The sequence below is a fragment of the Rhagoletis zephyria genome, unplaced genomic scaffold (genome assembly GCF_001687245.7).
Source record: "Rhagoletis zephyria isolate East Lansing unplaced genomic scaffold, Rhagoletis_zephyria_1.1 Rzeph_scaffold_25712, whole genome shotgun sequence".
NCBI classification, from domain to species: Eukaryota; Metazoa; Arthropoda; class Insecta; order Diptera; family Tephritidae; genus Rhagoletis; species Rhagoletis zephyria.
In genome coordinates, this window is record NW_016182770.1 from 777 (window position 1) to 5,786 (window position 5,010).

Consider the following 5,010-nt stretch of genomic DNA (forward strand, 5'->3'; position numbering starts at 1 on the left):
GGTACTATTAACGATTTAATGATTTCTACGCACTTAGTCAATGAAATTTCATGTGCGGCGTTGGCACACAGAGAGAGTATCCGCCTAACAAAACTGAGCACCCCGGTTCGAATCTCAGCTGGCGCAAATTTTTATTTTTATTTTTTAAAAGTGAGTAGTCGCTTTTTACACCCGTTCGGGTAAAAAGGTGAACAATTAGTCTCTTCATAGGACATGCTCGAACAAAAGTGATCAGTTNGCAGGGATATAAATACATACTATCATACATACATATACAAGTATACGTACATAAATACTGGTTGGCGCCACTGCTCTCTCTATCCGTTGCGGTAAACACGCAACCGTACACACGGATATACAAAATATTTAAGCCAACGGTTCGGCAAAGTGTATATGTACATACATATACATATCTACAGTCGCAAATAATTAGCGCTGCTCTAGCGGAATTGAAAAACAAGTGTACTTTCCCTGCAAAAAGTGGGACTAGGTTAAGTAATAGTACAGGACCACACTACCTTGTAACCAACACTAGGAACCAAAATGGTCCAAATATATGTAAAAAATATGGTTACATTAACATTGCGATGTCATTGGACCTGACTACCTCTGGTCTAATGCTGCATAACATGGGACCACTTCTGGTCCACCACTGCATAACATGGGACCACCTAGACAACTATTCCTTTTGGACAATGGCACATTCGGCAACCTAATCATATTGACGATCGGCCACGAAGAGGTGGTGTTCAACACATATATCAGTTTTTTACGTTTGAAGTGGTCCAGGTCAGCATAACAAGTTACTAGTATGCAACCTGGTCCTTTTGCTGATACTTTAAAACTACGACCCAGTGGACTACCTGGCCCTCAAATTTTTGCAGGGTTGCTTCTCTCAAAACAAAGGCAAATATACAGACATACATACTCTGACTGTACTCAAGGAGCACAGTGGGACAAGCGCACAAATAACTCGCTTATAATACGGTGTGTCAAAACTCACCAATAATTAGAATTCCCTTAAAAATTTATTATTGAAGTAAATTTAAGAGTTAAAGCCCCCAAATTCTAAAGCAATGACAGAAGATAAGCAGGAAAAACTCGTAGCCCTCCAGCCGCCACGAGGGGTTAAGACTCGATCCAAATCTGAGGCAGACGAAGAGGAATTAGTGAATACTTACAAGAAATTCCTCTTTGAAACCTCAAGATTAGACAAATACTGCGAAAAATGGTGGAACATTTGCGAGGCGGACCATTCCGAAGCCGGATTAAAAACATATCTGGAGCAGCTGAATAGGTACATGGCTTTGGTGGACACGGCGCACGAGAACCTCCAGATGAGCACTGCAGAAGAAAAGACGCGGAAATCATGCGAATCGAAGTATGATGAATCCAATTGCGCCGGATTGAGCACACGTTTGAGGATAAACGAACTTCTCAGCAAGATTTAGTCGGAAACAACCAACAACCTCCCACCCTCGATGTTGTTGCCCCATAACCAAACCGAACCCGGTATCTCAAGGTACCCGCATGTGACACTGATATCTTCTACGGAGGATATGAGGAATGGCCGTCCTTTAGGGACATGTTCACAGCGGTGTACATCAAGCATCCTAAACTCTCCCAAGCCCAAAAGCTTTATCACCTGAGACAAAAAACAAGGGGTAAAGCTGGCTTAATTATAAAAAATTACGGGTTAAATGACAACAATTTCGAACTCGCGTGGGATGCTCTGAAATCTAGGTACGAAAACCGTAGGGCAGTGGTTGATAACCAAATAAAGACCCTGTTCAATATTCAGCCCGTACATATTGAAAACGGGGAAAAAATACAAAGTATACAGACAACCATAAACAATTGTCTCTAAAAAGACAACCATTTGTCTCTGTAAACTCTAGCGTTGTGGGAGCAATCTCTAAATTCGCGAAAAGAACTCCCTCTCTGGTCAGAAATGGACCAATTCCTCGCGATATGAAGTTGTGGAGCATCCCAGTACCTATAGGCCAGGGAAACCCAAAAATTACCCCATCTTCACCCAGCGAACCTCAACCCCAGTAAACCAGATGCACAGCTTCCAAAATAAAACTCACTCCTTCCATACTGCTTCAAAGAGACAGGTTTCGTGCAACCTGTGCAACTCCAGTCACTCCATGATGAATTGCATAAAATTCAAAGAACTTTCAACTTCTGATCGAAATAAATATATAAAAGAAAATAATTACTGCAAGAACTGTCTAGCATATTCTCACCTAGAAAATGAGTGTCCAAGCAATTTCGTGTAATGCGTGTATTGTCAAAGGCGACACCACTCCCTGCTCCATTACTCGACGAATATCCAAACGTCGGGGGCTCAAAAAGCCACTAAGGTAGTCAAGACACCCCAAGTCAGCAAACCCGCCTCTCTACCGCAAATCAGACTACCAAACCTCAAATCAAGCCAAATGCTAACCACAATAGCAAGGAACAAATTCTCTCACATTTCGCGAGTAACAAAGAAAAAACCTTACTACCCACGGCGAACATTCCTATATTACATAATGGTGAAATAGTTCAAATCCGCCCTTATAGATCAAGGATCTCAAAAGACGTTCGTATCCTCCCGCATACAAAAGCTACTTGGGCTTACAACTAGAAACACACATTATGAAATTCTAGGAATGGGCGGTCGAATAGTCCAAAATTCGAACAAAGTATGTTCAATTACCCCTAGCAGACCCCAATTGCTTCGCTCCTGCCACAATCGATATAGTAATAGGTAGCGACCTTATTCCACAAATTCTACTTCCAGGACTTAAACCTAATGTTGGTGGAAGCCTGATTGCCCAAAACTCCATATTTGGGTGGATACTAAGCGGCCCACTAACAGAACGAGTTTCAACATTCTCCACTCAAATAGTTGAGAACCCCGGCGACTCATTAAACGATCTCCTCAGGAGCAGGAGGAGGTTCAAGCGGAATCAATTCCAACGGACGACGACGCCTTCTGCGAGGAGCTATATCAGCGGGCCACTTTTCGAAGAGAAGACGGACGATACGTAGTGAAGCTGCCATTCAAACCCTCGTTTCCCGAAACAATAGCGTTAGGACACTCAAGACCAGCAGCTCAACAACAATACCTAAGCGTCGAACGAAGCATAGAAAAAAGAGCCGAACTACAACCATATTCGAAAGTTCTGGGAGAATACATTACTCTGAACCATATGGAACCTTGCTCTTCGCATGAGATAATACGTGACGGCAAGTACTTCTCGTTCTACTTACCCCATCATGCGGTCTTAAAACCCGATAGCAGAACTACTAAGGTCCGAGTAGTATTTAACGCTTCAAAGCTCTCCCACTCCGGCATCTCTCTCAATGACGTTCTCCACACAGGTCCCGTTCTACAAAATGATTTAATGCTCGTCGTTCTCAAATGGTGTCTCTATAGATATGTATTTAACGGCGACATCGAAAAGATGTACCGCCAAGTATATGTGTATGACGAAGACCAGGACTTTCAGCGAATTCTATTTCGCAGATCTCAACAGGGTCCAATAGAGGACTTTAAATTAAAAACGGTGACGTTCGGCGTTAACTGTGCACCATTTTTGGCCATAAGAACCCTCCAAAAACTACCCAAAGACTCTCAAGAGGGGTACCCCAGGATCTCAGAGATATTAACCAAGTCGACGACATCCTATCTGGTAGTCACGACATAGAATCAACCCGCGAGTCTTTACAACAGGTCTCCGATACCCTTAAATCAGCGGGGTTTCCTCTCAAAAAGATCACAAAACTATCTTAAAAAACGTTCCTCAGTCTGATCTCCTTGAAACCCAATTTCTGCAGTTCCAGGACACTAGTTCTACAAAAACCCTTGGAATAAAGTGGTCTACTCCGTAGACCTGCTTCCGAACTCAATCACGGCCACGAAACGACAGATCCTCTCGTCTGTCGCGAAACTTTTCGACCCGGCAAGGTGGCTAACGCCCATAATGATTGTAGCCAAAATGCTCCTCCAACAACTCTGGACGGAGAGAACAGACTGCGACGAAAACGTTAAGCCTGGTGCATTTTTAAAATGGAACGCTTTTCGGGAAAATCTCTGCGCAATTAAGGATATATCTGTACCCCGATGGGTACAATTTTCCCCAGATAAGCCAATTCAAATACACGGTTTCTCAGACGCCTCCGAGAAGCCGTACTGCGCCTGCATATATCTAAGAGTTCACCACGGAGACATATCTATTTCCTTCCAGCTACTTGCGGCAAAGAGCAAGGTCGCCCCTCTGCAAACTGTGAGTCTCCCCCGTTTAGAGCTGTGTGCGGCAGTTCTTCTCTCCAAACTAATGACACAAATTCGATTGCAACTGGATTTGCCAGCTCATGAATTTACTTTGTGGACCGACTCCGCCATCGTGNATGACACAAATTCGATTGCAACTGGATTTGCCAGCTCATGAATTTACTTTGTGGACCGACTCCGCCATCGTGCTCGCTTGGCTGGAAAAACCACCATGGACCTGGAAAACCTACGTGGCCAACAGAACATCCCAAATCCTCAAAGTTGTCAACAACGCTACGTGGCGCCACGTCTCCACCACTGAGAATCCAGCCGACTTAGGAACAAGGGGATCCCGACCGCAAGATTTGGTAGAGTGCTCGCTTTGGTGGAAAGGCCGGGAGTGGCTAACAAAGCCTCCTGCGTGTTGGCCACAAGTAACACCGAAGAGCTCTACTTCCCCTGAAAAGGGGCAAGTGGAAACGTTTCTCGTGACCGAAGGCGACGACTTCCTACATGTATCGTTTTATTAAAGGAACACAGAAATCATCAGTTCCCCCCACTACTTCCCTATCCCATGAAGAAATAAATCAGGCCAAATTACGACTCATAAAAACCGCTCAATATAAATATTACGGATAAACTATTGTAGACTTGGAGACAGCCAAGCCGGTCAGTAAAAAATGTTCCTTGTTCCCTATGAACCCCTTTCTCGATAAACATGGCCTTATGCGCGTGAATGGTCGTCT

At 44.0% G+C, this 5,010-nt stretch overlaps 1 pseudogene; it reads left to right on the forward strand.

The window, feature by feature from the left end:
- The first annotated feature begins 1,076 nt into the window (after window positions 1–1,076).
- Window positions 1,077–4,362, forward strand: LOC108382200 (uncharacterized; annotated as a pseudogene).
- The last annotated feature ends 648 nt before the right edge of the window (window positions 4,363–5,010 follow it).